Source organism: Hyperolius riggenbachi, chromosome 10, assembly GCF_040937935.1.
Source record: "Hyperolius riggenbachi isolate aHypRig1 chromosome 10, aHypRig1.pri, whole genome shotgun sequence".
NCBI classification, from domain to species: Eukaryota; Metazoa; Chordata; class Amphibia; order Anura; family Hyperoliidae; genus Hyperolius; species Hyperolius riggenbachi.
Window position 1 is genome coordinate 120,148,983 of NC_090655.1, and position 12,281 is coordinate 120,161,263.

General features: G+C 45.1%; 1 protein-coding gene across 1 annotated transcript in view; it reads right to left on the reverse strand.

Moving 5' to 3' along the window:
• LOC137536724 (neuropeptide FF receptor 1-like) overlaps positions 1-12,281 on the reverse strand; it is a 118,200-nt gene that overhangs the window by 103,096 nt on the left and 2,823 nt on the right. The window lies entirely within an intron of this gene.

Here is a 12,281-nt window from a genome sequence, read left to right on the forward strand (position 1 = left end):
AAACACATTATACTACTTCTCTTGAGTACGGCGGTACCACATGTGTGGCACTTTTTTGCACCCTAACTGCGCTAAGGGGCCCAAAGTCCAATGAGTACCTTTAGGATTTCACAGGTCATTTTGCGACATTTGGTTTCAAGACTACTCCTCACGGTTTAGGGCCCCTAAAATGCCAGGGCAGTATAGGAACCCCACAAATGACCCCATTTTAGAAAGAAGACACCCCAAGGTATTCTGTTAGGAGTATGGTGAGTTCATAGAAGATTTTTTTTTTTTTTGTCACAAGTTAGCAGAAATTGATTTTAATTGTGTTTTTTCACAAAGTGTCATTTTACGCTAACTTGTGACAAAAAATAAAATCTTCTATGAACTCACCATACTCCTAATGGAATACCTTTGGCTGTCTTCTTTCTAAAATGGGGTAATTTGTGGGGTTCCTATACTGCCCTGGCATTTTAGGGGCCCTAAACCGTGAGGAGTAGTCTTGAAACCAAATGTTGCAAAATAACTTGTGAAATCCTAAAGGTACTCATTGGACTTTGGGCCCCTTAGCGCACTTAGGGTGCAAAAAAAGTGCCACACATGTGGTACCGCCGTACTCAGGAGAAGTAGTATAATGTGTTTTGTAGTGTATTTTTACACATACAGATGCTGGGTGGGAGAAATATCTCTGTAAATGACAATTGTTTGATTTTTTTTACACACAATTGTCCATTTACAGAGAGATTTCTCCCACCCAGCATGGGTATGTATAAAAATACACCCCAAAACACATTATACTACTTCTCCTGAGTACGGCGATAACACATGTGTGACACTTTTTTGCAACCTAGGTGCGCTAAGGGGCCTAACGTCCTATTCACAGGTCATTTTGAGGCATTTGGATTCTAGACTACTCCTCACGGTTTAGGGCCCCTAAAATGCCAGGGCAGTATAGGAACCCTACAAGTGACCCCATTTTAGAAAGAAGACACCCCAAGGTATTCTGTTAGGAGTATGGTGAGTTCATAAAAAAAATTTCTTTGGCACAAGTTAGCGGAAAATGACACTTTGTGAAAAAAAAAACAATACAAATCAATTTCCGCTAATTTGTGACAAAAAAAAAATTCTTCTATGAACTCATCATACACCTAACAGAATACCTTGGGGTGTCTTCTTTCTAAAATGGAGTCACTTGTGGGGTTCCTATACTGCCCTGGCATTTTAGAGGCCCAAAACCGTGAGGAGTAGTCTGGAAACCAAATGCCGCAAAATGACCCTTGAAATCCTAAAGGTACTCATTGGACTTTGGGCCCCTTAGCGCAGTTAGGGTGCAAAAAAGTGTCACACATGTGGTATCGCCGTACTCAGGAGAAGTAGTATAATGTGTTTTGGGGTGTATTTTTACATATAACCATGCTGGGTGGGAAAAATATCTCCGTAAATGACACATTTTGTTTTTTTTTAAACACAATTGTCCATTTACAGAGAGATTTCTCCCACCCAGCATGGGTATGTGTAAAAATACACCACAAAACACATTATACTACTTCTCCTGAGTACGGCGATACCACATGTGTGACACTTTTTTGCAGCCTAGGTGCGCTAAGGGGCCCAACGTCCTATTCACATGTCATTTTGAGGCATTTGTTTTCTAGACTACTCCTCACGGTTTAGGGCCCCTAAAATGCCAGGGCAGTATAGGAACCCCACAAGTGACCCCATTTTAGAAAGAAGACACCCCAAGGTATTCCGTTAGGTGTATGGTGAGTTCATAGAAGATTTTATTTTTTGTCACAAGTTAGTGAGAAATGACACTTTGTGAAAAAAAAACAATAAAAATCAATTTCCGCTAACTTGTGACAAAAAATAAAATCTTCTATGAACTCGTCATACACCTAACAGAATACCTTGGGGTGTCTTTTTCTAAAATGGGGTCACTTGTGGGGTTCCTATACTGCCCTGGCATTTTACGGGCCCAAAACCGTGAGTAGTCTGGAAACCAAATTTCTCAAAATGACTGTTCAGGGGTATAAGCCTCTGCAAATTTTGATGACAGGTGGTCTATGAGGGGGCAAATTTTGTGGAACCGGTCATAAGCAGGGTGGCCTCTTAGATGACAGGTTGTATTGGGCCTGATCTGATGGATAGGAGTGCTAGGGGGGTGACAGGAGGTGATTGATGGGTGTCTCAGGGGGTGGTTAGAGGGGAAAATAGATGCGCTCAATGCACTGGGGAGGTGATCGGAAGGGGGTCTGAGGGGGATCTGAGGGTTTGGCCGAGTGATCAAGAGCCCACACGGGGGCAAATTAGGGCCTGATCTAATGGGTAGGTGTGCTAGGGGGTGACAGGTGGTGACAGGAGGTGATTGATGGGTGTCTCAAGGTGTGATTAGAGGGGGAAATAGATGCAAGCAATGCACTGGCGAGGTGATCAGGCCTGGGGTCTGAGGGAGTTCTGAGGGTGTGGGCGGGTGATTGGGTGCCCTAGGGGCAGATAGGGGTCTAATCTGATGGGTATCAGTGACAGGGGCTGATTGATGGGTGATCAGTGGGTGATTAGATGGCAGAACAGATGTAAACAATGCACTTTGGAGGTGATCTGAGGGTAGGTCTGAGGCTATCTGATGGTGTGGGTGGGTGATCAGATTGCCCGCAAGGGGCAGGTTCAGGTTAGGGGCTGATTGATGGGTGGCAGTGACAGGGGGTGATTGATGGGTGGCAGTGACAGGGGGTGATTGATGGGTGATTGATAGGTGATTGACAGGTGATCAGTGGGTTATTACAGGGAAGAACAGATGTAAATAATGCACGGGTGAATTGATAAGGGGGGTCTGAGGGCAATCTGAGCGTGTGGGGTGGGTGATTGGGTGCCCGCAAAGGGCAGATTAGGGTCTATTCTGATGGGTAACAGTGACAGGTGGTGATAGGGGGTGATTGATGGGTAATTAGTGGGTGTTTAGAGGAGAGAACAGATGTAAACACTGCACTTGGGAGGTGATCTGATGTCGGATCTGCGGGCGATCTATTGGTGTGGGTGGGTGATCAGATTGCCCGCAAGGGGCAGGTTAGGGGCTGATTGATGGGTGGCAGTGACAGGGGGTGATTGATGGGTGGCAGTGACAGGGGGTGAATGATGGGTGGCAGTGACAGGGGGTGATTGATGGATGATTGATGGGTGATTGATAGGTGATTGACAGGTGATCAGTGGGTTATTACAGGGAAGAACAGATGTAAATAATGCACTGGCGAATTGATAATGGGGGGGGGGGGGGGGGTCTGAGGGCAATCTGAGCGTGTGGGCGGGTGATTGGGTGCGCGTAAGGGGCAGATTAGGGTCTAATCTGATGGGTAACAGTGACAGGTGGTGATAGGGGGTGATTGATGGGTGATTGATGGGTAATTAGTGGGTGTTTAGGGTAGAGAACAGATGTAAACACTGCACTTGGGAGGTGATCTGACGTCGGATCTGCGGGCGATCTATTGGTGTGGGTGGGTGATCAGATTGACCGCAAGGGGCAGGTTAGGGGCTCATTGATGGGTGGCAGTGACAGGGGGTGATTGATGGGTGATTGACAGGTGATTTACAGGTGATCAGTGGGTTATTACAGGGGGGATAGAGGCATACAGTTCACATGGGGGGGGGGGGGCTCTGGGGGAGGGTCTGGGGAGAATCTGAGGGGTGGGGGTGGGGTGATCAGGAGGGAGCAGGGGGCAGTTTAGGGTTAAAAAAATAGCGTTGACAGAAAGTGACAGGGAGTGATTGATGGGTGATTAGGGGGGTGATTGGGTGCTAACAGTGGTCTGGGGGGTGAGCAGGAGGGGGGGTCTGAGGGGTGCTGTGGGCGATCAGGGGGCAGGGGGGGTGGAAACCAGTGTGCTTGGGTGCAGACTAGGGTGGCTGCAGCCTGCCCTGGTGGTCCCTCGGACACTGGGACCACCAGGGCAGGAGGCAGCCTGTATAATAGGCTTTGTATACATTAAAAAGCCTATTATACCTAATCCATGCGGCGATCCGGGTGCTAGTAACCCGCTGGCGCTTCCGAATCGCCGGCGGGTTACAGTGCGAGGGGGGCGGAGCCAGTCACCGGCGGCTGATCGCGTCACGAATGACGCGATCGCCGCATAACCACGCCTGCCGCCGCCTCTGCCGATGGGCGTATTGCGGTCGTTTAGGCCCAGTCTTTGCTGCCGCCCATCGGCTGGGGGCTGTCGGCAAGTGGTTAAAGTCAGATTCCAGATGTGAGGGGGGTGGTAGCTACTTGTTTCATTTAATATGACAGCAGGACAATAGCATGTAACAGTAAAATTCAAAATCTTTTTTGCTTGCAAAAGAAAAGAAACAGTATAAACATCATCATGATAATATTTACTTACATCATTACATATGAAGAGGAAGATCATTTTCCTCTGTGGGACAAAGATTGATAACTCACAGTAAACCTCTGTTTCTCTACCGTATGATAATAAGAGACTTAACTGTCACACAAGCCGTTTTTTTGTATTTTCCTATTTTTTTTTTTAATTACAAGTTTAACCTTCTTTTAAAATTATACTCAATAACCCAAACACAAGTGACTACGGATTAACAAATAATAATACCGTAATTAGAAAGTAAGAAGACAATGCAACAAAACAGTAGGATACAAACAGGATTCAGTATCTGCAGCACAAACCATCATCTGCAGCACAAGAACCATCATCTGCAGCACAGACCAAGTACGATGGCGGCGCGCACAGACGCAGCCGTTTCATGCTACCCACATTAGTGCTCACTTTTATTAATTTTCTTCCTGCTGACCTTCACCGCCTCACAAGCAAAGGCAAGTATCCACTACAATCGCCAGGAGCTTCTACAGATCGGATCAAGCAGCACAGGAGATTACTTTAACACGGAATCAATACCGCAGGAGATTCTTAGATCACCGGGACTTTCGTTAACCACTGATATCCTCGGAAATAGACGGGGCAGAAAGCGAAGCAAGAGGAAACAAAAGAGAGGTAAGCGATCAGGACTGCTAACTAGACCGAGAGCTACTCCACATAAAACCCCTCTTACTAGCGCACTTCTTGCAAATGTGAGATCCCTCACAAATAAAATGGATGAGCTCCGACTGGATATCTCCACGTATAAAACTATGAGAGACTGTTGCCTTTTGATTTTTTCGGAGACATGGCTGGACCCCTCCATACCAGACGCTGCAGTTGAGCTTGCAGGTCACACACTTCACTGTGCTGATCGAACGCATGATTCTGGCAAGAAAACAGGTGGAGGTCTATGTGTGTATATCAATAATGCTTGGTGCACTAACGTAACCATAATCAACAAGTCTTGTTCACCTCATGTGGAATATCTAATGCTGTGATGTCGACCTTTTTACCTACCCAGGGAAAATACAGTTATTATAATTATGGCAGTATACATTCCACCTCATGCCAATACTAAGTCAGCAAATGAACAACTGTTTGATGTCATTAGTAAGCAACAGAACTCACATCCTGATGCAATTTTCATAATTGCTGGAGATTTTAACCAAGTAAATCTTAAGAAGGTATTTCCCAAATTTTATCAGCATGTGGACTGTAAAACCAGATGAGAAAACAACTTGGATCATCTCTATACAAACATAAAAGGTGCTTATAAGATCACCCCACGCCCCCCACTGGGACAGTCTGACCATCTATCTTTGTTTCTTATTCCCGCATACAAAGCCATTATCAACACTGCTAAACCAATTAGCAAGTCTGTTAAAGTCTGGCCTGAGACTGCAGTCTCTCAGCTCCAAGATTTCTTTGAAAATACAGATTGGGATATTTTCTTTCATGAAACAGACCTGGAGACGAGTACTTCCTCTGTATTGTCATATGTTAATTTCTGTGTGGACACCATCACTGTCAACAAAAGAATTACGGTTTACCCAAATCATAAACCATGGATAACAAAAGAACTCAAGGAACTTCTAAAGAATAGAAACAAAGCTTTTAAAATACAGGACAAAGAAGCATATTCTTCAGCCAGAGCAAGTCTGAAAAAAGGCATACGAAATGCAAAACTTAAATACAAACAAAGGATTGAGGAAAACTTTGAAAATTACTCAAACCCAAAGAGGATGTGGCAAAGCATTCAACTATTCACAGATTACAAAAAGAAGAATAGCACTCAATATACACTGGACAATAACATCCCCAGCCTAGCAGAGGAACTTAACAACTTCTTTGCTAGATTTAAAAAAGACAACAATCGGCCTCCAGTCAACTTTGGGCCCACTACAGACTCACAGCCTTTAATCCTTCACATACATGAAGTGCAGCAAGCACTCACAAATATCAACACCAGGAAAGCTGCAGGTCCTGATGGTGTGCAAGGACGTGTGCTCCAGGCCTTTGCTGGTCAATTAGCGAAAGTTTTTACACAAATATTCAACCTCTCTCTGTTCTTGGGTGTAGTCCCATCATGCCTTAAATCTACAACCATTGTGCCAGTCCCAAAAAATCCTAGGATAACCTGTCTTAATGATTATCGACCAGTTGCTCTAACCCCTGTCATCGCCAAGTGCTTTGAATGACTAGTAGCCACACACATCAAGGCCTCCATCCCAGCAAATCTAGATCAACACCAGTTTGCTTACCGAACAAATAGATCGACTGAGGATGCCATCTGTGTAGCTCTCCATGCTGCCCTCTCACACCTGGAAAAGCCCAACTCCTATGTTACGATGCTCTTTGTTGACTACAGCTCAGCATTTAACACCATTGTACCTAGCCAGCTGACCAACAAACTCCATGCACTAGGTCTTGCTCCCTCCATATGTACTTGTTTATTGGACTTCCTTACTAATCGCCCTCAAACTGTCAGACTAGGAAAACAGACATCCTCCACCCTTACCCTGAGCACTGGTGTGCCACAGGGCTGTGTATTAAGCCCTCTCCTCTATGCACTTTTCACCCATGACTGCCAGCCTATCCATACCTCAAACATAATTGTTAAGTTTGCAGATGATACAACTGTCATTGGGCTTATATCAGACATTGAGGAAGCTGCATACAGAGAAGAAGTTAGGAACCTGACTGCATGGTTCAACATTAACAACCTGTTATTAAATACAAACAAGACCAAAGAAATTATTCTGGACTTTAGGACCACCAAAAAGACCACTCACCTACCGCTAATGATCAATGCAGAGGCTGTGGAGAGAGTTTCCCGCTTCAAATTTTTGGAAGTCACCATCACAGAGAACCTGTCCTGGGCTGACAATGCTTTAGCTCTAACTGGCAAAGCACAACAACGCCTCTACTTTCTGAGAAAACTAAGGAGCGCTAACCTCCCACAGAAGCTGCTGGTTAATTTCTACAGATGCACTATACATAGCGTTCTGACCAATTGCATGACGGCCTGGTACAACAGCTGCACGAAGGCTACTAGAGAAGCCCTGCAGCGAGTTGTTAAAACAGCAGAAGCCATTATTGGCACTGAACTACCATCACTGGAACTTTTGTATAATACTCGCAGCGTGAGAAGGGCCAAAAACATTATCAAGGACAAGACTGGAAATGCCTTGTTTGAGCTCCTTCCATCAGGTAAACATTTTAGATCAATCCGCACACACACAAACAGACTGAAAGACAGCTTTTTCCCATCCGCCATAAACTTGATGAACTCTGAATCCTCTCTGAAATAATTAACACTGTGTACAAATTGTTTAAACATCTGTAATACCTGGCATACTTGTATAATTTCTTCTCTTCCTTGTTACTATCACTATGTTCCCTATATGCACCGTGGGGTTGTCATGAAAAGTAATTTCGTTGTGTTACACAATGACAAAGTGAATTGAATTGAATTGAATATGCAAAATAGACTAGCTGTTGCTCTGAACACAAACAATGAGATCTGTAGACAATCTTATGGGCAATCAGACATTCCGATTGATTTCCTGAAAGGCAGTTGATTGAAAGGGAGTGCCAGACAAATGCAGGGCTGAAGCATATGATTGGGCGCACAAAATTTAAGAGTAGCAAAGGAAACAGGGTTGAAGCAGGGAGAGGATCTGAAGCTGGATTTACTGGCATCCTGGGCTCACTTAGGAAGCTGTGTGAAGGTCTCACATCACCAGCACAGCTGCATTTCAACATATCACCAGATATCTACACACATCAGTGGCATCCTGCATAGATCACAAATTATGTTTCACCCACTAGGATAAGTATTACATAGCTATGTGTCCTTTCATGAACTATTTAAAACCATGAGCAAGATGACATTTAAAAAAAAAAGATAAGCAAGATGAAGCCAGAAAAAGGCAGTTAGTACAAGAGTCAGTAACAGTATTGTACCCTTTGCAGGACCTAAATGCAAGTGACAAAAGCGTTCCTTAACCAGCTTAGCCTTGTTATCCAGGCAACAAGATTCAGGAAAGACTTTTCCCTCCAATTTGCCACCAGATCACACCTGGCGATACAAGTTCTCTGCTGGCCAATGTGACCTAACCACTGACAGGCACAAAGACACCAAGGCCAATAAATTAGAAAATGCCAAGAGGCAGGATTAGTGGAATGATGAGTATCAGGTTTGGGGGAGGGGGGTTGTGGCAAGGAACTGTGACTACAAGGGGAAAGAAGCTGGTCAGGGAAGCTGCCTGAGGGACTGCAGGCGGCTGGACTAACTTTTGACAGTAAAGGGATCCACAGAAAAAATGGAGGTGCGTTCTTGGAGCCTATATACATCCCCATAAAATTCCCCCCAAACCTTCAGAAACCTAATTCAGATGCTTGTCACCTACATGCATTCATTGCTCCCTGGGCTTTCAAACCACCAATTCATGCAAGACTGAATCAACATAAAAAATTATTCTTTTCATGAAGATCTGAGTCTTTCCTGGTTGCTTAGTCTGACATTTAGAAATCAGATGAGAATTTCTCGCTTTCAGAGGGGAAAATTAGGATTTGCTATAACAGGAGCATAATCAGACCAGGAGATTTCTAGGATGTAAGCATGGGTGAAAACTCACAATAAAGCAGAAATCATAAAACAATCTTTGTGTGCAAATGTCAAGGAAATGGTAATAACATGAAAATTGCTTTTTGGTTGGTTGAGTGACCAGCATAAGGTGGAAGTCTACCTGAAGTTATTAGCTAAATAAACAGCATGTATAGGAGGATTCTTTAGCAGTAGACTAAACCATAATAAATTCACATCCAATAAGGGTAAAAGAAAAGGAAAGTTCCAGCATAAAATGCATCATTCAAAGATGCCGTTTGGTGTGATTGGTATAAATAAGCATTTACTTATAGTGCAGGTCACCCACCTAAGGTGCAATCTAAAATAGTATGGCTTGCCTTTGAATCCAACATCTGAGAGTTAATCTTAAATATTGAAGCTTCTTTTTGCATTTTTACTAAAGTTTTATACAACTTACAAAATTAACTAGCCGTACTCAAAGTTAGGCCTAGTTCACATTATAAATTGCCGGAGCTATCGCAAGCGCTGATCGATTTATTGAGCGATTGATTGAGCGATTTTGAACGCGCTTTTCTAAGCGCTTTCAGAGCCATTTTCGCTTAGAAAAGCTCTTGTGTACCTTTCTTTTTCCACTTCTTGACGTCCGTCAGGAAGTAAACACTTTGCCCCGGAAATGAATAAATACAATGTATTTATTCATTAAAAACGCTCAGCAAATCACTTTTCAAAGTGCTTTTTGAAGCAGGAGCCATATTTGCGATTGGATAGAAACCTCATCGCTTATGTGAGAACACTCACATAAGCTAACATTGCACAAGCGCTTTTAAAGGGAACCAGAGACGAACAGTACTGAAAAAATAAAAAAGCTTTTATACATACCTGGGGCTTTCTCCAGCCCCATAAGCCTGGATCGCTCCCACACCGCCGTCCTCCGCTGCATCTATCGCAGCTACCGGGTCCCGTCACTTCCGGCGGCCAATTGTACGCAAGAGCAGGGACTCCCTCAATAACCTTACGCATGCGCCTGCGTATTATGGAGGCGCATGCGTAAGGATATGGAGGAGACTAGAGGCAGCGGAGGACGACGGCGTGGGAGTGATCCAGGCTTATGGGGCTGGAGGAAGCCCCAGGTATGTATAAAAGCTTTTTCCAATGTCTCTGGTTCTCTTTAGGGTGATTTTTAAAATTGGCAGCGCTTAAAAATAAGCGAAAACGCTTACAATGTCAACAAGCCCTTAATCATGCCCATGCAGGGGTTTACTGTCCTGGCCAAAAGTTTTGAGACTGTCAAAAATATTAGTTTTCACAAAGTTTGCTGCTAAACTGCTTTTAGATTTTTGTTTCAGCTGTTTATGTGATGTACTGAAATATAATTATAAGCACTTCATACATTTCAAAGGTTTTTATTGATAATTACATAAGATTTATGCAAAGAGTAGAGATGGCCCGAACCTCCGATTTTAGGTTCGCGAACCTACCGCGAAAGTTTGGTTCGCGCGAACTTTCATGAACCACAATAGACTTCAATGGGGAGGCGAACTTTGAAAACTAGAAAAATGTATGCTGGCCACAAAAGTGATGGAAAAGATGTTTCAAGGGGTCTAACACCTGGAGGGAGGCATGGCGGAGTGGGATACATGCCAAAAGTCTCCGGGAAAAATCTGGATTGGACGCAAAGCAGCTTTTTAAGGGCAGAAATCACATTGAATGCTAAATTGCAGGCCTAAAGTGCTTTAAAACATCTTGCATGTGTATATGTTACGGCCAGAACCCGAAGTTTGGCCACTTCTAGTTCTGGCTGGCCACTTCGGGTTCTGGCCGGCCAATTTGCGAAGTGGCCGCTGCGCTGCGGCCAATGTTAGAAATGGATTGTTTACTCTGATATTAATGTATCTTCTGGCCGCAGCGCAGCGGCCAAACGTATTAATTTGTTGCAATTAAGCCGGCGGCAATGTAACAATTCAAGCCGCCGGCTTTTTATCTGCCTCTCTCTCTCTCCTCTTATGGCCAGCCGGTGGGGGACACGCGAGTCCCCCAGAGTCGTTCGTCGCAGCAGGGGCAGCAGAGCGGGGAGGCTGCAGACATTGCTTCTGCCAGCACCCGCTCTGCAAGAACGGCAGGCTTCCCTGCCGCGACGAACGACTCCGGGGGGACACTCGTGTCCCCGCCCGGCTGCCCATAGGAGAGCGAGAGAGGCGGGGGGAGGAGAGAGAGGCAGATAAAAAGCCGGCGGCTTGAATTGTTACATTGCCGCCGGCTTAATTGCAACAAATTAATACGTTTGGCCGCTGCGCTGCGGCCAGAAGATACATTAATATCAGAGTAAACAATCCATTTCTAACATTGGCCGCAGCGCAGCGGCCACTTCGCAAATTGGCCGGCCAGAACCCGAAGTGGCCGGCCAGAACTAGAAGTGGCCAAACTTCGGGTTCTGGCCGTAACATATACATCAATCAGGGAGTGTAATTAGAGTACTGTTTCACACTGACACACCAAACTCACGGTGTAACGCACCGCAAACAGCTGTTTGCGTAGTGACGGCCGTGCTGGACTGGTGCGCACCATGGCGAGATTGCTCTTCCTCACTCAGTGATGTCAGGTAATGTCTGACTGCCTTATCAACTTTCAATGGTTTTTTCTCTACCATTGTTAAAGCTTACATCTATTTTTTTAAATACTTGTTCTGCTTGCTGTTCAGTACATGCAACGAGAATCTTTTATGGAGGGCAAGTCTGCCATTGTGAGAGTGACCACGGGTAATGGCCGGGGAATCCTGGTTTGATTCCGGCCTGGAGTGGGAGCCTAAGAAACAGCTACCACCACACATTCAAGGAAGGCAGCAGACACGCTGTGGGCAAAGGATCAGGAACGGCTACCACACATCCAAGGAAAGCAGCAGGCATGGCATGCACGTCCCGAGGTAGTGACCAAAATGAGGACTTTCGAGGCCCTGCTGTAGATGACACTGATAGACTATACTACCTGTAACGAGAATCTGTTATGGAGGGAAAGTCTGCCATCCATTCAAGTGAAAGGTATGCACTGACTGCCAGGTATAATACAATATGCAGTCCAAGATGCAGTGAAAGGTATGCAGTGACTGCAAACAGCTGTTTGTGTAGTGACGGCCGTGCTGGACACACAGACAGGTACCGGACAGGCACAATGACACTGCGTGCGCTCATGTAGGTAAGTGGGTGCACTGAAGTGAACAACAGCAGGTAGGTATATGCAGTGATGGGTATTACAATATGCACCTGTCACACACAGACAGGTAGCGGACAGGCACAGTGACACTGCGTGCGCTCAGCTCACGTAGGTAGGTGGGTGCACTGTGAACAACA